This window comes from Panthera uncia, unplaced genomic scaffold (assembly GCF_023721935.1).
Source record: "Panthera uncia isolate 11264 unplaced genomic scaffold, Puncia_PCG_1.0 HiC_scaffold_666, whole genome shotgun sequence".
Classification (NCBI taxonomy): domain Eukaryota; kingdom Metazoa; phylum Chordata; class Mammalia; order Carnivora; family Felidae; genus Panthera; species Panthera uncia.
Genome location: NW_026059832.1, coordinates 5,632 through 28,462, shown reverse-complemented (window position 1 = coordinate 28,462; position 22,831 = coordinate 5,632). Strand labels below are relative to the sequence as shown.

The window sequence follows — 22,831 nt, the reverse complement described above, 5'->3', positions numbered from 1 at the left end:
CCGTGCAGTTCCCAGCAAACATGCTGACAGAGGCATGGATGGCAAATTTCAGGCCTTCACCGTGGGCCCCGAATACTAGAAATACTGAGTTCCTTCCAGGGGAGGAAAGTTCCCCACGGACGGATGGTGTCAGACCCCCAGGGCGTGAGATGACCCCTATTGCCCCAGCCTGGTGATGCCAGGTGGGCGAGGCAGCAGGTGGACCACTGAGCCAGCTTTGGAAATCCTGAATCACCAAAAAAATTCAGAGTGCTTTCTGGAAATAAAGTTTCCTCCCCAGGGAGCAGGTCATTTGAATCTTGCCTGGGAGTCACGCCTGGGATGCTCCGAACGAGGATAGCGGTTTTCAGTGAGGCAGAAGCAAGTGACCGACAGATGACCCTAAGGGCTCAAGTTTGGGGGACATTCCCACTCCTAATGCTCAGTCTTGGGTGCTTGCAGCAGAGAACCCAAGTCACTTGAAGCAAGGGTCTGGGTGGGTTGGGTGGGGAGCTCTACAAGGCCACACGGACAGAGATCCCTGGCAGAGACACGGGCTGGGAGAGAGGAGACCTCAGGCATACGCGCTGCCTGCCCCCTCCCAGTGTCAGGGTCCCAATGATGGAGGACAAATGACTGGGAAAAGGCTGAGGATCTAGGAAGCTGAGCCTGGGCCTGGGGGACGCCCCTGAGCTGCAGCCTCCGGTGCCTGCCCGCCGGCCAAGCCAGCAGCGCCCCCTGCTGCCCGAACTGAGCCGCACACATTCAGAGAGCAGGAAGAGGAACCGGAAGTTCTCAGGGGGGCTCCGGAAGGGGAGGCAGAGAGAGGGACGTGGGCCGGTCGTGGGGGGAGGTAAGAGAGGTCCACAGCGGGGTGTCCCTGGTCTGAAGAGCTAGTCCCTTTATCCCCAGCCACCAGAGAGTTCCCTGGGCTTAACTGGGCTGAGGCATGTGTCCCAGGGTTGGACAGTGAAGCTGTGTGGGGGTCGAGGGGGTGTGGTTAGGGCAACATGGTCAAAATGGCCCCCAAGATTCCCAACCCTGCTCCCGGTGAACAGGACCTGAGGGGATATCACCCCCCATGATTATATTATTTTATGTGGCAAAAGGGATTTTGCCTTTAGAACTCAGTGCCCTACTCACTGACTGGGTTAATCAAAAGGAAAATTGTCCTGGGTGGGCCTGGCTTAATCAGGGGAGCCCTTAAAGTTGAAAAGAAGCTGCAGCAAGGCTCTCCTGCTAGCAGGAAGAGGTGAGCTGCCCGGTTGTGAGAGGAGGACCAGGTGACAAGGACCCTCACAGGGCAGCTTCTAGAAGCTGGGAGCTGTCCCTGGCCAGCAGCCAGTAAGAAAAAGAAGACCTTGGTCCTAAAACTGCAAGGAAATGAATTCTGCTAACAACTGCATGAATGTGGAAAAGGGCCCTGAGCACAGGTAAGACCCTGGCTCTGCCTAACACCTTGATTTCATGGTGGTCTCACCTAGGGAGAGACCCTAAGCAGAGGACCCAGCCAACCCACACCGGGACGCCTGACCCACAAAAACTGCGAGGTGATCAATGTGTCTTGTTTTAGAATTCTGTGTTGTTGGTAATTAGTTGTGCAGCAGTAGGGTGTAAGGTGTCACCTCAGAGGGGGCGTGTGACCTCTTCATTGAGGCCAGGCTCACATAGCCAGAAGGACAGCACCCCTCTTGGGAGGCCATTGGGCTCTTGGGAGCCATCAACCCCAAACAGACCTGAGCCGTCCTCAAACTATCCCTGTACTGCATGCCACAATTTAACTTTTTTTTAACATTTATTTATTTTTGAGAAAGAGGGAGAGAGAGAGTGCACGGAGGAGGGGCAGACAGAGAGAGACATAGAATCCGAAGCGGGCTCCAGACTCTGAGCTGTCAGCGCAGAGCCCCAGGTGGGGCTCGAACTCATGAACCGTGAGATCATAACCTGAGCTGAAGTTGGACACTTAACTGACTGAGCCACCCAGGCACCCCAGGCCATGACTATTTAAACATTGATTTCTTGCCTCTCTCTCTTTTTTTGAGAGGAAGGGAGAGAGCGTGAAGGAGAGGGACAGAGGGAGAGAGACAGAATTTCAAGCGGGTTCCATGCTCAGCATGGAGCCCGGTGTAGGGCTCGATCCCATGACCCTGGGATCGTGACCTGAGCCAAAAATCAAGAGTTGGATGCTCAACTGACTGAGCCAAACGCGTGCTTCTCTTGCCTCTTTTGTAACGAATACGTTTACAAAAATATTTTAGTAAGCTCTTTCCTAAGCAGTTCTGCGAAAAGATATAGCTATGCGTGAGTGGTAGGTTTCATTTCTGGTTTTGTTTATTTGTTTATTTTTTGAGGGAGAGCAAGCCATGGAGGAGCAGAGAGAGACAGAGACAGAAAAATCCCAACACTATGGAGCAGGCTGTGTCCGTGTGGCTGGTGGGACCTCAGGCAAAGCAGATGACGAAAATATCTTACGGGAGGTGTTTTCTCAACGGAGACCATGCATCCAACACGGAAAGTCCAGCCTGGTTTTCCACAGGTGCTCCGGGGGCCAGGGGCGCCGGTTCTCATCTCCACAGCCTCTGGCTGTGCCCATATTGTGTCCGTATCTGCCCCGTCTATCTGGCCAGTGGAACTGAGCTGAAGTAGGACATCACTGAGTGATGAGAAAACATTTCAAAGACATGATTAGTCTAGTGGTTGGATCTGAGCTGCGGACGCATCAGGTTGCAGGAGCCCAGAGCAGGGACACAGAGTAGTTTAGTGCGACTTGAGGACATCAGACAAGCGTCCCCAAAGGAAAAGACGCTTGAGAAGGGTCCTGGAGAATGACCAGAAGCTGGAAAATCAGAGAAACCATTGCAGGTGAAGACACAGAGGGAGGGGAGGCAGGACCAGAGCAGTGTGGGTGCCCCATGGTGCCTGCTGGCGAGAAAGAATTCCCAGGGTAGAGGAAGGTGTGTCGGGAGATTGAGTTTGGCCTGGGCATGAAGGTGAAGGGGAGTATGAAGATCAGACATATGTGTTAGAAAGCTCACTCTGGGGGCACCTGGGTGGCTCAGCCGGTTGAGCGTCCGGCTTTGGCTCAGGTCACGATCTCACAGTTCGAGAGTTCGAGCCCCGCCTCGGGCTCTGGGCTGACGGCTCAGAGCCTGGAGCCTGCTTCGGACCCTGTGTCTCCCTCCCTCTCTGCTCCTCCCCCACTCATGCTCTGTCTTTCTCTCTCTCCTTCCAAAATAAATAAAAACATTAAAAAAATTAAAAAAAAAAAAAAGAAAGAAAGCTCACTCTGGCAGGAATGTGAGAGTGGATGGGGGAGGCTTTGCTGAAAACGAAGTGAGAACTGAGGGGGCCCTGAATGAATGAAGCGGGGACAAGGAGACAGGACACCTCCCAGCGCCCTACCTTGAGTCACTAGGGGGAGGGCTCCCCATCGGAGATGTGGAAACATGGAGAATATCCAATTGTGGGGTCCCTGGGAGAGGGCTGGGGGCAGTGTGGTGGAGAACGAGGGTCTGGGCCCCCCCGGGCACGTTAAGACTTCCCTCCGATGTCAGAGAAGTTCATCTCTAATGGTGACAGAAACAAACACACATCTGCGTGTCAGCTTTGAATCTCTTTCTTAAATGAGGGCCTAGGGGTGGAGTATCCCAGGACTTCCCTTGCCCCCAAGAAGATCTAAGCCAGGATGGTGAGGAAGCTCTGAGCAGGTCATAATTGGTTTAATGCAATGCCTTGCTTCAAACTCCACTGCATCAGTGACAAACCAGATGAAGGGCTACTATCCAAAATCTGTGAAGAACTTATCAAACTCAACACCCCAAAACCAAATAATCCAGTAAAGAAATGGGCAAAAGACGTGAATAGACACTTTTCCAAAGCAGACATCCCGATGGCCGGCAGGCACGTGAAAAGACGCTCAACATCATTCATCATCAGGGAAAGACAAACCAGAATCACAAAGAGATACCACCTCACACTAGTCAGAATAAATGCCTAAAACTAACAGCTCAGGAAACGACAGATGTTGGCAAGGATGAGGCGAAAGGGGAACCCTTTTGCTCTGTTGGTAGGAATGCAAGCTGGTGCAGCCTGTCTGGGAAACAGTATGGAGGCTCCTCAACAAATTAAAAATAGAACTCTCCTACGACCCAGCAATTGCACCGCTAGGTATTTATCCAGAGGATAAAAAGTGCTGATTCGAAGGGGCATACGCTCCCCGATGTTTATAGCAGCCCTATCGACAATGGCCAAATTATGGAAGAGCCTAAATGTCCATCGATGGATGAATGGACAAAGAAGATGTGGTGTATATACACAATGAAATACTACTTGGCAACGAAAAAGAATGAAATCTTGCCATTTGCAACAATGTGGATGGAACTAGAGTGTATCATGCTAAGCAAAATAAGTCAGAGAAAGACAGATACCATATATGACTTCGCTCGTATGTAGAATTTAAGAAACAAATCAGATGAACATAGGGGAAGAGAAGGAAGAAATAAGAAAAACAGAGAGGGAGGCAAACCATAAGAGACTCTTAAATACAGAGAATAAATTGAGGGCTGCTGGAGGGGAGATAGGCGGGGGGATGGACTAACTGGGTGACGGGTAGTAAGAAAGGCACTTGTTGGGGACGAGCACTGGGTGTTCTACGTACGAGATGAATCGCTGAAGTTCTGCTCCTGAAACCAATAGTACACTGTGTGTTAACTTTTTATTTTATTTAAAAAAATAAACTGGGGCTCTGGGGTGACTGAGTGGGCTAAGCATCCGACTCTTGATCTAGGCTCAGGTCATGATCTCACGGTTCGTGGTTTCGAGCCTGAAGTCGGGCTTTGCAGAGCCTGCTTGCGATTCTGCCTCTCCCTCTCCCTGCCCCTCCCCTGCTCGTGCTCTCTCTCTCTCTCTCTCTCTCTCAAAATAAATAAACCACCTTAAAAAAAGCAATTGATTAAAACAAAGCAAAACGAAACTTCCATTGCATCATGAACCAGAAAGGAGGCAGGAGGGCTTACCGGTGACTTAGCAGTCTTGGCATGCGTCTGAAAAAATTTAAAGACACCCACTCTGACTCTTAGATATCGTTACAAACAGGGACCATGCGTGATGACACCACTAGCTGGAGTTGTACGTCATCTTTCTTTGGAGTCTAAGACAGTACCTCAGGTCTAAGTCAGCTAATCTGTCCCACTCACGCTTTCGGCGTTTCTGGAAGAACATGTAGGAAGGAAGTCTCTCGGAAGCTTTCAGAGGGACCAAGCTGACATTTTGACAGAATATGTTTTTTAAAGCATGGACGAGGCAAAGAGTGAGGGAGCAGCCAATAGGCAGCTTCATTAAAAAAAAAAAAAAAAAAAAATCCATGGAAGTGAATATAAATGGTAAGAAATGCAACACAACGAGAGAACTTTCTTCCCTTTTTATGAATTGTTAAGCATACCCTAGCGTTCCCACACACAGAGAGACTGGGGTCATTTTCTTCACCACAGCGTCTGTTCTCCCAGTAGCTCAAACAATCACGGGAAGCCCGATTTTGAAAATCACAGCAACTTTATTTTGCACATTTCACAAAAATGCTTTATACTCAGAGTACTGAACCCTTTAAACAAAAAACGAAAATGAAGGGCACTCAGGTGGCTCAGTCGGTTAAAGCCTCCGACTCCCGGTTTTAGCTCAGGTCACAATCTCATGGTTCGCAAGTTCAAGCCTCGCGTCAGCCTCTGTGCTGATGGTGTGGACCCTGCTTGGGATTTTTTCTCGCCAGCAGGCGCCATGGGGCACCCACACTGCTCTGGTCCTGCCTCCCCTCCCTCTGTGTCTTCACCTGCAATGGTTTCTCTGATTTTCCAGCTTCTAGTCCTTCTCCAGGACCCTTCTCAAGCGTCTTTTCCTTTGGGGACGCTTGTCTGATGTCCTCAAGTCGCGCTAAACTACTCTCTGTGTCCCTGCTCTGGGCTCCTGCAATCTGATGTGTCCCCAGCTCAGATCCAACCACCCTGAACTGGCAGCCGGCTTCCCTTCCAACCCCCAGCCGGTTTGCCAAGTGTTTCAATTTATTTGTCGCTGATTTGCTAGCACCCCACAGGAAGCTTGGAGAGAAATAGTCATTCAATAAATACTTGTTGGCTGAACTGCTTACGAACCAACTTGATTCTTTTTTCTTCCATAAAGATACAGAGCCTCCCCCAACACTATGGAGCAGGCTGTGTCCGTGTGGCTGGTGGGACCTCAGACAAAGCAGATGACAAAAATATCTTACAGGAGGTGTTTTCTTAAGGGAGACCATGCATCCAACACGGAAACTCCAGCCTGGTTTTCCACAGGTGCTCCGGGGGCCGGGGGCGCCGGTTCTCATCTCCACAGCCTCTGGCTGTGCCCATATTGTGTCCGTATCTGCCCCGTCTATCTGGCCAGTGGAATTGAGCTGAAGTAGGACATCACTGAGTGATGAGAAAACATTTCAAAGACATGATTAGTCGAGGCACCCTGCAGGTGTCTGAAAAGTTGTCCCGGTGGGATCTGCAGGGCCCAGCTTAAAAGAGCTGGCACAGAGGGGACATTGCTGAGCTACTGACCTTGACCTGCAATATGCAACAGCTGCAGCCGCTTGCTTCTGAATGCACAGTAACAATTCATTCCTGAGCACTTTCCTATAAGGGCTGAGAACCAAATAATCCCCCGATGTAAGCCATTTGACATCCAAGTGCTTACACAACTCAACTGACAAAGATTATATGTTGAAATCATTGCCAAGCAATGTCTTTTTTTTTTTTTTCTTTTTTTTCTTAAAGAGAGGGAGCGCACAAGCAGGGGAGAGGGGCAGAGAGAGAATCCCAAGCGTGTTGTGTGGCACAGCACCTGATTTGGGACTTGATCCCGCGGCCCTGGGATCATGATCTGAGCCAAAATCAAGAGTCAGATGCTCAACCGACTGAGCCACCCAGGCACCCTAGCGACATCTTTCTTTTTTTTTTTTTTTAATACTCTAACGCACTCCCCGCCCCGCCCCGCCCCCCGCCCCAGACTCCTCTGTCCTGTCTCACGAAGCAACTCCATATACTTGGGAATTTCCAGCAACTTGCAAGTGGGAATTGCACGTCCTGACAGGTGGCAGTGACTGGAGCAGACACCCCAAGCCAAGCCGGGTCCTTCTTGGGGATCTTGTCCAAGCCCTCCCGAGATGGATTAGCCAGTGAGAGTTTTGGCACCCACTCGATTGTACCTTTTTCAGGCGAAGTGAGGGATGGAGAAGTCTGCACGGTGATGCTCCGCGACCTTCAGGACGCACGGTCAGAGCACGAACAGGAAGACACTGCACATCGCTCCGGAGGATTGTGGTGTCGCTTGGAGAACGTCTGGGTGCGACCCCGATGTCAAAGCATCCTGCCAGGGAAAGAGCAAGGCGCACTCGCCAGCCTGGGGGAGCCCAAGGCCTCGCGTGGCGCCTGTTTGCACTTTTCCCACCAGCCTCTGCCTCCCTTTCTGCCACACCTCCCCGGTGGCAAAGTGTGCCTCCCTCGTTAATTTCCACAAGAAATCAACAAGACGGGAAGAAGACTTTTGGTTTCATTTCGCTTTGTTTCTTCATAAATGGTTTCGTTGACACGTAATTGCACACGATTCACCCGTTTAACGTGTACAGTTCAGGGCGTTGGGTGTATTCACACACGTGTGCCACCAGCACACCACCGTCTGTTTTAGAGCATTTTTGTCACCTCAAAAAAACCTCCGAACCCTTTAGCTATTATCCCCCAACCTTCCTCCAACCCCCCACCCCAAACCCCACCCCCAACCTAGTCGTAAGCAACCATGAATCTACTTCCTGTTCCTGTAGATTTCCCAGTCCTGGACTTTCATGCGAATGGAATCCTAGAACATGTGATCTTTTCGTGACTGGTTCCTGTCAGGCATCATGAACAGTTACGTGGTTCATCCACGTTGTGTCACGTATCAGCACTTCGTTCCTTTGTATGATGGAATAATACTCTGTTGTATACTTTGGCACATTTTCTTTACCCATTAATTAGTAGAGGGGCATTGGCTGTTGCCACTTTTCGGCTATTATGAATCATGCTGCTATGAATACTTGCATAAAAGCATAAAAGTGGACACACTTTTGTTACTCTTGGGTCTATGCGTAGGAGCAGAATTGCTGGGTCATATGGTAACTCTATGTTTAATCATTTGAGGACTGGCCTGTCTCCCAAAGCAGCTGAACCATTTTGCACGCCCACCAGGAGTGTATGAGGGCTTGGATTTTCTCCACCTCCTCACCGATGCTTAGCGTGACCTGACTTTTTCGGTCTGGTCACCCAGTGGGTATGAAGTGACATCTCACTGTGGTGTGCGTTTCCTTTTCCCTGGGGCAAGTGATGTGAAGCATCTTTTCCTGTGCATGAGGGGCTACTCATTTTGGCTCGAGAGGAGGGGTTTCATCTTGCAGAACACTCTACCATCTCATTCTCCCTCCCCCTGCCGCCTCCTCTTCTGCCCTCCTGAATCCCACCCAACCCAAACACGCACTCAGATCCAGACTTTTCACTCCCCCCACCCCCCCGAAGGCCCAGTGCCAGTCAGCATGGCTCAGGGTCTGCCACAGTGGGCTTGCCTGACAAAGCCAAGGCTTCTCACAGCAGCTGCTTGGATGAAGTGTTGTCTATCTTCTTCCCCTCTGCGTAACTGGTATACAGCAGGGGCCTACTAGTAGATGGCCCTTTGCATGTACAGGTGTTTATATGGGTTCACTGCTTTGGAGTGCTACAAATTCACAAGGCGAGGAGCTCCTCCAAAAATTCAGCGGGAAGGAAAGGGTTTGGTGCCGTATGTTGAAATTCTGGACCCCCAAACAGCCCACTTTTCCTAAAGATTTATTTCCCTTAAGGTAAAAACAGATGGTTTTCGAAGGAAGGGGGAGGCTCAGGAAGATGAGAAATTCACCCACACGTGGTGGTAAGCCATGATGAGATTCGTATGGGAGCTCGGAAATTCTAGAAGAAGGGAAACTGCTGTGGCTTAATAAGGAATGTCATGATCTCTGGTCGTGTGCCATTAGCAGCCTGGGTTGAATTCCAGTCTTAGGCGGTGCCCTGAGCATCAGTTTGCACTTACGTGTCAGTAGAGAACCGTCAACAGTGCACTCTTGCCAACGGATGGAGGGGCCAGTGGGCCGAGTTGTCAGGCGGAGTCAGGTGAGGGGGTGTGGAAGGTTGGGGTTGGGTGAGGATGGGCTTCCCCAATCAGCACAAGGTGAGCTCCATCCAGGTAAGCACCAGAGTATTAGGGTATTAGGAGTGGCTAAAAGCAAGGACTCCAAGGTTAAGAGTACACCATATAAAGGACAGGACACGTCCTGGCATGAAAAGACTAATCTGGGTTTTGGTCACTATTCCTGGTTGGTGGAAAGAGATGAGAAACTAACAAGCTCAGTGACTTTCTCAAATAAGCAAACCACCCTTAGGCCAGCTTCTTCTTCACCTGTTGAATTCATTCATTCACCTCTGAACAGTTATTGGGTACCAACTAGGTGCCCAAAACAGGGCTAACCGCTGGAGAGAGAGAGATAAGGCAAAAATCCTTACAATCCAGCCAGGATTGAATGCGAGGGGAAGGGTTTGGCCTTTCCACCCAAGAGAGGCTCCTTCGGCTAAGGCGATGCTAATGTTGATTCTCATGAGAAGGACTCTGGCACAAAGATCAAGAAAGGAAAGGCCCCTGAGATGGTTGGCCCAAACAGTAAACACATGTAGAAGTAGAGTGTTTGTCTCCTATGCCCCCAGTCCCCAGGCATCAGCATTCCTACTCTTGAGGCTTGAGACTTCCAGGCCCACACCCATGGTTGGTGATGACACCAAGTTCAAAGCCCGCCTTGAGATCTAGTGATCCTCCAGGGCTTACAGAAGTGTGGGGTTGGTATGGAACCCACTGTTTCTGGAGCCCCGAATGTAGCAGAGGTGTGTTAACCTCTTGACTAAAGGTTAACAGAGGTTGCCTTTCGTCTGCAGAAGCTCTGGACACTCAAGCTGCAGAGTGGGGACCTGCCAAGGATAAGATCATAGTTCACGGCGGGTTCTCATGTCTGGGTTTGTCCCTGGGACACTGGCACTGGCCCGACTACTTAAAGCTTTTACCAAGCCTTACACTCCCCCACGCTTCTGTAATATTCCCATAAGCTTACCAACAACCATGCCTGTCGGACCCAGAGGTCACCCGCCCCACCCTGCCCTCAGGGGCCTGAGATGCTGTCCGCAGGCCCCGAAACCAGTAAGATGATCTCATTTTCCTTCTCAGACCATTGAGTGTCTCCTTCTGGGACAAGTTCTACCTGGAGAACTGCTGTCATCCTCTGCCTGGAGCAGACTGCTTCTGAGTTGAAGAATGTGGGAGCCCTTTTTCCATTTTCTCTCTGAGCAGTAACTTATCACACGGACAGCCGTGACTTGCCCCATCCTACTCTCTGCTGTGACTCGTACGTAATTCCCCTTCCGTGAGACTGGGGACGGCCTTCCTCTGATCAGCTCCTTTGGGTTTCTTGGACTGCCCAACTTCCACAGCAGTGCAGCTCCTTACCTGGCGTTTACCCGTGCTGGACCCCCCTTTGCTGAAGCTGGGGACAGCAGTGATGGGCCAGAACAGGTCCTGCGGCTTTGGGTCCAGGGTGGCTGACTCTGGAGGGATGTCCCCCAAAGGCTCACCTCCCTCATCCACCCCAGAGCAGAAGTTGGCAGGCTGTTGAAGCACCTAATATTCTCTCTCTCTCTTTTTGAGAGAGAGAGACTCTTAAGCAGGCTGCACCCCCAGCTCAGAGCCCAGTGCTGAGCCCAACTTGGAGCTCAGTCTCACTGATGAGGTTTTGGAGTCATGGGAATCCGGAGCCAATGGCCAAGAAAGTATTTTTGAGATGTCTTTGGTACAGGAAAGGTGATTTTTTTTAGAGCACAGGGACAGGACCCGTGGGCAGAAAGAGCTACACTGGGGTTATGAAGCGTGACTGGTTATATACTATGGAGTTGGGGGAGATACAGTCAAGAGGAAGTTTCTTAAAGGGATTTCCATATACCAAGGAGGCTCACAGGTGACTGGAGGCCTAGCTATTGTCAAGCTAAGGTTATTTTTCCCTCTAGCAAAGCATTAACATTAAGACAGTAGGGAGTTCCTGGAGATGAAGCTATTGATGAGTTTGCCTTTTTCTTGTAATTTACCAAGATGTTTGTAAATTGACGGAGACTCTATCAGTTTAACCATTTGTTTTCTGTCCTTTCCTTTGTTCTTGGGCAGCCAAGAGTGCCTGAGGAATGGTACACAGATCCCACCTGGGGGTGGAAGGGTGTCACGACGTGTCAGCCTGCCTTATGCTCCTACCCCGGCATCACAACGGTGAGATCATGACCTGAGCTGAAATCAAGAGTCACCTGCTTAAACGACCGAGCTACCCAGGCGCCCAAAGCAGCGAATTTTAGGGAACACTAATGTTAACCTACCTTTTGGATAAGTAGGAAGTTACGACTTGAAGCCGGGCACCTGGGCTAAGCTCCCAGAGAAACCGGCACACCGGCCACCGGCCACCTCAGTGTTCGTGTTTCAAAGAGGTGGCTCCAAGGCCCCCAAGAGAGACATTCCTGAGAAGCAAAACTGGTAAGGGGCTTACTTCATTTTTTGAAAGACTTTCATGCGTCTCAAAGAGACAGCAAAGATTCTAAAGGAAACACCCTAAGAAAAGGGAGGGAGGGAGTTTTCTTTCCCTTTGGGCCCAGGGAAAATCCTCTTTCTTTTGACCTGTGTTTCCCTGATGCTGCCTGGGACGGTAGTCCCAGGTCGCTGCTCGAAGAGCCCATGTGGTCCAGGGGAATGGCCCTCCTTTCCCCACTGGCTGGCTGCTCTGCTGTTGGACCACTGGCCAGGACTGGATCCTCAGACCTCTCTTCTCCAAGGGGGGGTCTCAGCAAGTCCCTTGGCATCGAGGACCATCACGACACCCACGTATGTGTCCCTAGCCCGACTCCCCTCTGAGCTTCATATTCAACCTACAACTGCCCACATCTAGAGGTGGACTTTGGAGGGCATCCCAAACTTCGCGTGTTCAAAAGACACACTTCTTAAAATTTCCCCCCAACTTCCCCATCGCAGTTAATGGCGCCAGCCTCCACATGCTCACTCAAGTCAACTCTTGCTGTCCTTGATGGCTCTCCCAACCTCTTGGGCTCAACCACATTATTCAGAGCCATTCAGGGACTGCTAACAGCTCTGCCCCGAAATGTTTCTCAGAGCTGTTTACTTCTGTCTCTCCTCTGAAACCAGCATCGTTCAAGCCCCATAATATCTCACATAGACCGTGTGGGTGCTCAGTTCATGCTCTGGAGAGAATGAATGAGCAATGGGGTTGGTTTCTCATTGACCTCTAATATGTGCCTGTTCCCAGTGGTTCTAAAAAGCCTTATCAGCAGATGAAATTTATCTTCCAGGAAACTTTGAAATTACATGTCATGAAAGATATGATGTTAACAAGGGGCTGGTGAAATGCAGAGGTCATTAGTCTTTGAGTTGCAAGTCCTCCTGATAAAAAAAAAAAAAAAAGAGAGACTAACAGCTTCTGTATTGCAAAGGACCTATGGATCCATTCATCCTCAGCAACATGGAGGCCAAGTGTTGATCATAAAATGCTTCTTAATTCTCCTAGGCTGTTACATGTTATTGAGATATATACATACACAAATCTGTACATATCTCAAAACTAGAAAAAGAATAGAGAATAATATCATTATTACCCATGTAGCTGAACCCAACTGTATTGTAACTTAATATTTTGCAATTTGTGCTTCAGATTTTATATACATATAAAATAGTACAGGGGCACCTGAGTGGCTCAGTCACTTAAGCATCCAACTCTTGATTTCAGCTCAAGTAGTGATCTTGGGTTTGTGAGATAGAGCCCCATATCGGGCTCTATGCTCAGTGCGGAGCCTGCTTGGGATTCTCTCTCCCACTCTCTCTGCCCCTCCCCCCCACTCTCTCTCTCTCCCTCTCTCAAAATAAATACATAAATTTAAAATATGATCGGTAGAAATGAGACCCTCTATCGCCCCTTCCTAGATTCTATTTTCCTTCCTCCCTCTGCAGAGGTAACTGCAATCAGGAACTTGGTATTTATAATCTCATGTGGGTTTCTGTTGCAAGGCTTTTTTTTGTTTGTTTGTTTGTTTGTTTTACCACAATTCTTGGGATTCATGGTCTCAACGCTTAGAAGAATAAAGAGGCGGACACAAAGTGAACAGCAGGCAAAAGTCTGTTAGAGCATAAGATCAGAAAGGAAGAATAGTAGGAAAACTCTCTTTACAGAGAGGGGACACCGGAAAGCGGATGCCCGAGGACTATAGGCAAGGGTCCTTGTTTTCTAAGGGTCTGGTCAGCCCTCTTCCTCCGCTTCCCCCTTGTTCCTTCTCACGTTCTACCCTTATTGGCTTGTAGCTCTAGGTTCTGGGGTGTCCATTCCTGATTGGCTCGTTTCCATTGCATGAGGGGTGGTCTATGGCCATACTTAGGTCTTTATAGTCAAATTCCTGAGGAAAATCCGAGGGGGAGTGGGTGGGGTCTGTTCCATTCTTCAGAGGAACCTTACTCTGGAGGGGGCTTGCTGTGGTCAGATACTCCCAGGATTGTTCCAAAAGAGGTGTTTTTCCCTACCCAGGGACCTCAGGTCCTAATCTTTCCCTCTCTGCCTACTGAATCCTATCTTCTCCTATCATTTGTATGTATTTAGACTAAATTTTCTAAGTCAGTAAGCAAGATGGTGTGAACCAGACTAAGGCCATCTTGGACAAACCTGCTGGGCTGACCCTGGTCTGTGATTCTTTGAAACAGTCTTAAGCATAGCACCTCCCCCACATTCTCTCCTTTTGTTTAAGGGCACCTTTAAATGCACCCTCAGGGCATAACATCCTTGATCTGCCCTGGAGATAGGACAATGACACGCAACTATTTTCAGACATTCTCCTCTTAGGTGGTCCCTCAGCTATACTCCCAGCCTCTAGGGTTATAAAAGCTGGTCTTAAACTAGGTGGGGTTGGGGAGATCTAGTTGACTGGCGGCCATCCAGGACATACCTCTGTCTGTAAATCCTGTGAATAAACCATTTCTCATCCAGACCCACTTGTTGGCCTTTTTCTTTTGTCTTACAGCTCTTCTGGCCTTCCGAGGTCTTTTTACAGACGCCTCCCTGTCATGGAACAAAGGTATAGTTTGTTTTACCAATGGTAAATTTTAAAAACGGGGGGTGCCAGGGTGGCTCAGTCGGTTGAGTGTCCAACTTTGGCTCAGGTCATGATCTCACGGTGCGTGAGTTCGAGCCCCGTGTCAGGCTCCGTGCTGACAGCTCAGAACCTAGAGCCTGCCTCGGATTCTGTGTCTCCCTCTCTCTCTCTCTCTCTCTCTCTCTCTCTCTCACCCCCTCCTCCACTCATGCTCTGTCTCTCTCTGTCTCAAAAATAAATAAACGTTAAAAAAATCAATTTAGAAATAGATATTTTTCGGTATTATTGGGCAAATTACTTTTTAAAATTCAACATTTTTTAACATTTATCCATGTGGATACACATTCTGATTCATTCTTTGTGCATTCTTCCTTCTTTCCTACCATTCAGGTTTATTAACACACAAGTAATGAGCGTCAGCTCAATTAATTTTCGTAAAGTGAACATATCCATGGAACCACCAGCAAGAGCAAGAAAGAAGATGTTAATTACACTCCCGAAGCCCCTCGCGTGACATCATCTGGTCACCATCTGCCGAACTTCCCAAAGAAAAACTTCCTAACTTCTCATGCCGTAGTCTCCAGCCTAAGAATCCTATATGCAAGAAATCCTAGAAGTTGTAGGCTTGTCTGGCTTCTTTTGCTCAACTTCCTGTGAGAGAGATTCATCTGTCTTTTCTTGTGGGTTAGTAGTTTGTTCATTTAAATTTTTTTCAATGGGGGCGCCTGGGTGGCTCAGTCGGTTAAGCGTCCGACTTCAGCTCAGGTCACGATCTCCCGGTCCGTGAGTTCGAGCCCCGCGTCGGGCTCTGGGCTGATGGCTCAGAGCTGGAGCCTGCTTCCGATGCTGTGTCTCCCTCTCTCTCTGCCCCTCCCCCGTTCATGCTCTGTCTCTCTCTGTCTCAAAAATAAATAAACGTTAAAAAAAAAATTAAAATTTTTTCAATGTTTATTCATATATTTTGAGAGAGAGAGAGCGAGAGAGAGCGCATATGCTCAAGTGAACTTGAGCTGGTGGGGGGTGGGCAGGACAGAGAGAGGGAGAAAAAGAATCCCAAGCAGGCTATACAAGCAGCCCAGGAACCCTGCGATCTGAGATGAAATCAAGAGTTGGATGCTCAACCCACTGAACCACCCTAAACATTTTTTCTTCTTTTTTTTTTTTTTTAATTTTTAAAAAATCTTTATTTTTGAGAGAGAGAGACAGAGTGTGAGCAGGGGAGGAACAGAGAGAGAGGTAAACACAGCATCTGAAGCAGGCTCCAGGCTCCGAGCTGTCAGCACGGAGCCTGACACGGGGCTCGAACTCACGGACCACAAGATCATGACCTGAGCCGAAGTTGGACGTTTAACCGACTGAGCCACCCAGGTGCCCCTTGACTTTGTTTCTTTTCAACAGACTTTACTTTTTAGGAGAGTTTTAGATTTTCAGAAAAATTGAGAAGATAGAACACAGAGTTCCCATATACCTCCCATTCAGTTTCCCCTGCTATTAGCCTTTTGCATTTGTTTTTGTGTATTTGTATTTGTATTTTGTGTTTTTGTATTTGTATTGGTATTTTGTGTTTTTGTGTATTTGTTTGGTGCATTTGCTGCAATTAATGAACCCATACTGATACACCATTAACGTAAATTCACAATTTATTTTGATTTTCTTAGTCTTCACCAAATGTTCTTTTTTTTTTTTTTTTTCTGTTCTCGGATCCCACATTGCATTTAGTTGTCACGTGGCTTTAGGCCCCAGGCCCTTCATGGCTATGGGAGCTTCTCAGACATTCCCTCTTGGGGTGCCCCTGAGAGTTTTGAGGAGGACTGGTCAGGTGCTCTGTGGGGTGCCCACCCACCCACTACTGGGATTTGTCTGATGTTTCTCTTGTGATATGACGGGGAGGAAGACCACAGAGGTCAAGCGCTGTTTTCACCACATCGTGGCAAGCGTACGTCCTGGTCAACATGATTTACGACTGTTGGTGGCCCCGTTCACCCGGCCGAGGCTGCGTTTGTCATGTGTCTCCAGTGGAAAGTTAGTTTTTCTCCCTCCCTTTCTATACTGTGCAGTTTGGGAGGAAGTCACTCACAGGATGGGGAGTTTGACTCCCTCTCCTCGGAGGCACCGTAACTACATGAATTCTTCGGAATCCTTCTGCGTGGGAGATTGGTGTCTTCCTCATTTATCAATTTATTCAGTCCTTTATTTATATCAGTATGGCCTTGTGGATATTTACTTGATGATTTTGCAGCCCAGAAGTTCAGCTTCGACCATCGCGAACCTCTCAGTTGGCTCCTGTGGTCTTTTGACCCCCCTCGATGTTCTGTTTTGAGCATTTCCTTACCTTCCGGGAGTACCAGGTCCTCTGGGCTCGGCTCATACATTTCCTGCCCCAGTTCTAGAAACAGCCATTTCTCCAAAGAGCCCTGTCCCTTTGCCAGAGAATAATATTAGGGTCTGGGTGCTGAGGTGTGCTTGCTGTTACCCGGATGTCCTCTCTTGTGGAGCCCTCCGAGGACAGAGCAGAAAATATGCATGTTTAGACTACGCTATGTACACGTGCTGACCTACAAACACTCGCATATCTCTACCTGTATTAAGCTAACCATGAGTTCATACTGGCATTGCCAACTCAAATCCATTACCACATGGATAATTCTGGCTTTCCTCCCCTTGCTGATCTATGAACTCCAAGCCCAATTCTGAGAAACCCACGTGTTGATTTTAAAAAACCAGATTCGGAACTTTCTCGATCCCCCGTGTCTCCGAATATTGCCTCTGTTCCATTCACTTGCTTCTGTATTTCTAGGACTGCAGCTGCACTCTGTTGATCCTTTTTCTTGCTCCTTGTTTTTTGTATTTCCCATAATTTTTTCCTCTTGTGCGTCACTCTATGTGTTTTAAACTGACCTTTCTAATTCATTAATCTTTTCTTTGGCTGTGCCTAATCTGCTAGTAAATCCAGCCACTGATGTGATCCTTTTTATAGACTCTAGCTTTCTTCTGAACTTCTGTTTACTCGTGAATTAACTTTGGAAATTTATGGGTTTTTTTCTCAAAAAAAAAAGTATATTTCATCCAAATATTCAAATTGTATTTCTTGAGGGGCTTTTCATTTGGTCTATCTATTTTATTTTCCTGTCTTCTTTTTTTTTTTTAATTTATGTTCTTAGTTGAAAATTTAATTTATTCTGTTTCCTTTAGTTTATCTTACAGTTCTTTTGCTTTTTGGGTTAAATTTGTTTTCTATCATTGTTTCTTTTTAAAAATGTATTTAATGCTATAAATTTACCTCTAAGAACCACTTTTGAACCCAAAGGATTTCATATGTAATATTTCCTATGTCCTTTGAGATCTTTTTATTTTTACAATGTTTTCTGCTTTAACCAATGTGTTAAGTAAACATGAATTAATTTTTAGTTTCCAGATATATAAATGTTCATTGACTATATATTTATCATTAATTTATAGCTTTAAAAAATTTTTTTAAACGTTTATTCATCTTTGAGAGACAGAGAGAGACAGAGCATGAGCAGGGAAGGGGCAGAGAGAGGAAGACACAGAATCCGAAGCAGGCTCCAGGCTCCAAGCCATCAGCACAGAGCCCAATGCAGGGCTTGAACTCACAAACTGCAAGAGCATGACCTGAGCCGAAGTCGGACACTCAACCGACTGAGCCACCCAGGCATCCCAATCTATAGCTTTTAAAATCAAAAGTAAGGTGTATTTTTCAAGCCCTATGTATAATCGTGCATTATTGATCTCCTCCATGAATATTAGGCATGTACATACATCTATTAATGTTACAGAAGACATACTATGTATAATTGTGCATTATTAACGTGCACTTTTAGTAAATGTGAATTCTCTTTATCTTTGAAATTCTTAAAATCTGTTTGTTTTGCTTTATTCCAGAATGGTAGTTAATCTGGTTGTAGTATTCTAAGCCCAAGTAATTCAGTGGAGGAAGGTCAGTCTTTTTAACAAATCTTACTGAAAAAACTGGATATTGCCATGTAAAAGCAGGATCTTCAACCTCTTCTTTCCCCTTTATAAAAATTTCGACTCAAATTGGATCATCAACTATACATCTAAAACTATAAAAATTTCTAAAAGAAAACATAGAACAAAGTCATAGCGATCTCGGGTTAGACACTTAGCTAAGATAAAAAAAAAAGCATCAAAAATTAAATTTAATAATTTAGATTTCATCATTTTTTAATTTTTAAAATTTTGTTATTATTTTTTAAATGTGTATTTATTTTTGAGAGGGTGCAAGCAGGGGAGGGGCGGGGCGGGGGGCTCAGGGGATCTGAAGAGGGCTCTGAGCTGACAGCAGCGAGCCCAGTACAGGGCTCTAACCCATGAACCTCCAGATCATGACCTGAGCCAAAGTGGGACGCTCAACTGACTGAGCCACCCAGGTGCCCCTTATAATTTTTTTTAAATTTTTTTTTTAACATTTATTTTTGAGACAGAGAGAAAGAGAGCATGAACAGGGGAGGGTCAGAGAAAGAGGGAGACACAGAATCTGAAACAGGCTCCAGGCTCTGAGGCATCAGCACAGAGCCCGATGCGGGGCTCGAACCCACGGACCGCGAGATCATGACCTGAGCCGAAGTCGGACACTTAAACGACTGAGCCACCCAGGCGCCCCTATAATTTTTTTTTTAAGGCACTGTCAATAAAACGAAAGGCTGGGGCACCTCTCACACTGGGGGAAGTATTTTCAAAATACCTATCTGATAAAGATTCCCATCCAGAGATACAGATGGCCACTCGACATATGAAAAGATACACAACATCCAAAACTGCACATACCAACGTTGGCAAGGATAGGGAGCAACCAAGACGTTCATATGCTGCCAAGAGGAATGTCACTTGGTGTAATGCGTTTGAAAAAATGTTTATAAACTTAAACATACTGGGGCGCCTGGGGGCCTCAGGGTTGGGCATCCAACTCTGGCTCAGGTCATGATCTCGTGCTTCGTGAGTTTGAGCCCCACATTGGGCTCTCTGCTCTCTGCGGTCGGCGCAGAGCTGGCTTCGGATCCTCTGTCCCCCTCTCTCTCTGCCCTCCCCCGCTCATGCTCTCTCTCTCTCTCTCTCTCTCTCTCTCAAAAATAAATACACATTAAAAAATAAATAAACATGCAACTCCAACTATTTTTTAAGTATTAACCTGATAAAAATGAAAATGGAGACCTGTAAGTGGGTGGTTTTGGCAATTTTATTTATAAGAGCCCTGGAGTGGAATCGCTAAGTTCTACTCCTGAAACTAATATTACACTCTACGTTCCCTAACTAGAATTTAAATAAAAATTTGAAGAAGAAAAAGGAGGAGGAGGAGAAGGAGAAGAAAAGAACCGTAAAGTAGCCCTGAAAGTAATGTAATGTTAGCGTCTGTGAACTAATGACAGAAAAATATTGTGGCACATCCACAACTGACCAGCAGTATAAGGAACAGACTACTGAAACCCAATGCAACACATATGAATCTCCAAATCCTTATGCCAAGTGAAAGAAGCCAAATATAAAAGACTACGATTCCATTTGTGTGAGATTCTGGAACAGGCGAAACTCTGTGGACAGAAATCAGATCAAGAGTTGCTGGGAACGAGGGTTAGGACAACAGATAGTTACAGAGGGGCACAGTGGAGTTTTTTGAGGGGAAGGAAAGACTCCGTACCTTTATTATGATTGTGACTATGTGACTGTACATTTGTCAAAACTCCTCACATGTCATATCTCAAAGAGATCATTTTTTTTTAAGTTTATTTATTCATTTTTGAGAGAGACAGAGGACAAGGCGGGGAGAGGCAGAGAGAGGGGGGTACAGAGGATCCAGAGGGGGCTCTGTGCTGACAGCAAGGAGCCGATGCGGGATTCAAACTCACTAACTATGAGATCATGCGGGATTCAAACTCACTAACTATGAGATCATGACCTGAGCCAAAGTCAGAGGCTTAACTCGCTGAGCCACCCAGGCGCCCCAAAGAGATACATTTTATTGAATGTAAATTACACGTCAGGAAACATGCTGATGTGTATCGAAAGATACATATGAATTTAATCCAGGCTCTGATCCCTTTACACCGTTTCCTGTGATACTCTCTTGGTCGGAGCCACCCCCGTCGCCGTTTGGCCTCCTGACTAGTCTCCCTTCTTCAGTGTCTTCAGCCAATTCTCAACACGGTAACCACCGCGAGCACATTAAATATCAAAGCGTATCATTCCCCTGTTGAACACCATCCAATGTTCCCATCTTCTACAAGTACCTCCAAGGCCTTTCCGCCACCTCTCGAGGACTTCCCTTTTCTTCCCTCCACTTCCTGTTCCCTCTCTCCTGCCACGGTGATGAATTTCTTCCTCCTCTAGTGTGAGGTCCCATCCCGGGGTCCTGGCATTGGCTGCTCCCTCTGCCTCCTCCCAGGTGCCTGCATGACTTGCTCCTAGCTGCCTTAAGACCTTTACTCAAATCGCACAGTTTCCGTGAGGATTTCCCCCGCCCTCTTATTGAAAATTACAACCTCCCTCATGGGTCCCCTGGGGGACTCAGTCGGTTTAGCCACCGGCTTCGGCTCAGGTCATGATCCCGAGGTTTGTGAGTTCCAGCCCCACGTCAGGCTCTGTGCTGACAGCCCAGAGCCTGGAGCTGGGTTCAGATTCTGTGTCTCCCTCTCTCTGACCCTTCCCTGCTCACGCTCTGTCTCTCTTTCCTTTAAAAACAAATGAACGTTAAAAAAAAATTTGTTTTAATTACAACCTCCCCTAACTCCTGGCCAACACTCCCTATCCCTTTTCTCTGCCTTTTTTTTTTTTTTTTCCGTAGCACTTCTGCATTTTTTTTTCGTGTTTATGTATTTATTTTGAGACAGAGAGGGAGAGCAGAGGAGGGGCAGAGAGAGGGAGGGAGAGAGAGAACCCCAAGAAGGCTTTGCACTGACAGTGCAGAGCCCAACGTGGGGCTCAATCCCATGACGTGAGATCATGACCTGAGCTGAAACCAAGATACTTAACTGACTGAGCCACCAGGTGCCCCAACACTTCTACATTTTTAACATATTATGAATGTTATTTATTTTGTTGACCGCTGCTCTGTCTACACCTCCCCCACCACATTAAACATAAACCCCTTCAGAAAAGAGATTTTTGTCTGCTTTGTTGATCCCTCTCTCCCGACGTCTTAAGACAGTGCCTGCAGGGGTGCCTGGGTGGCTCAGTCGGTTAAGCATCCGACTCTTGATTTCAGCTCACGTCTTGATCTCACATTCGTGAGTCCGAGCCCCAAGGCAGGCTCTGCGCCGGCCGCTTGGAGGCTGTTTGGGATTCTCTGTCTCCTTCTCTGTCTACCCCTCCCCGCTCCTGTGCTCTGTCTCTCAAAATAAATAAATAAACATTAAAACAATGCCCGCACATAATACGTGCTCAATACACAGATGTTAACTAAATAAAGAAATGAATGCTCAGGGGTGCCTGGGTGGTTCAGTGGGTTAAGTGTCTGACTTCGGCTCAGGTCATGATCTCACGGTTCGTGGGTTCCAGCCCCACATCGGGCTCTATGCTGGCAGCTCAGAGCCTGAAACCTGCTTCGGATTCTATGTCTCCCTCTCACTCTGTCCCTCCCCGCTCACACTCTGTCTCTCTGTCTGTCTCTCAAAAAATAATGAATAAGCATTAAAAAAAAAGAAAGAAAGAAAGGAATGCTCATGTGTTTTTTCCCCTGTAAAATTAATCACTTAAGTAAATTTAATGCTAATGACATATGCATAGGTCGAAGTTCTCCAGAGAAACGGGACCAATAGATTACAAAAAAATTTATTTTAAGGAATTGGATCACCTGACAAATAGAAAATCTACAGAGCTGCTGTCCCAATTTTAGTCTGAGGGGCCGTAGGCTGCTGTAGAACCAGGAAGAGCCTATGTCCTATTTCAAAGGCTTTCAGGCAGGAGAATTCTCTCTTACTTGAGAGTCAGACTTTTGTTCTAATCAGGTCTTCCACTGATTGGGTAAGGCCCACCCACATTGAGGAGTATAATTTGCTTTACTCAGTCTATAGATGTTAATGATAATCTCATTGCAAAACATACTCACAGAAATACCCAGAATAATGTTTGACCAAATACCTGGGCACCGTGTGGCCCAGCCAAGTTGTAATATAAAATTAATCATTACATGGGGCACCTGGGTAGCTCAGTCGGTTAAGTGTCCAACTTCACCTCAGGTCATGATCTCATGGTGCGTGAGTTCAAGCCCCACATCGGGCTCTCTGCTGTCAGCACGGAGCCTGTTTGGGATTCTCTGTCCCCCTCTCTGTCTGTCTCTCCCCCACCTCAAAACTAAATATTTAAAAAATAAACTAAATTAAATTAATCATTACATCATTAATATTAATGTCAATATTAATACTACTAATATGTTACTTCTATACATCGATTTTCTTATATTAGACCATGTTAAACCAACCTGGCATTCCCGGAATGAACCTACCTTTGTTATGATATAGTGTTGATTTAAGAATTGCTGAATTCGGGGGCACCTGGGTGGCTCAGTCGGTTAAGCCTCTGACTTCGGCTCAGGTCATGATCTCGCGGTTCGTGGGTTCAAACCCCGCGTCGGG

General features: G+C 47.2%; 1 long non-coding RNA gene across 1 annotated transcript; it reads left to right on the top strand.

The window, feature by feature from the left end:
- Positions 1-941: 941 nt before the first annotated feature.
- Positions 942-7,980, top strand: LOC125918310 (uncharacterized). The gene is made up of 3 exons (XR_007456421.1): positions 942-1,412; positions 2,331-2,515; positions 7,211-7,980. It is a non-coding gene; the product is annotated as an uncharacterized LOC125918310 (long non-coding RNA).
- The last annotated feature ends 14,851 nt before the right edge of the window (positions 7,981-22,831 follow it).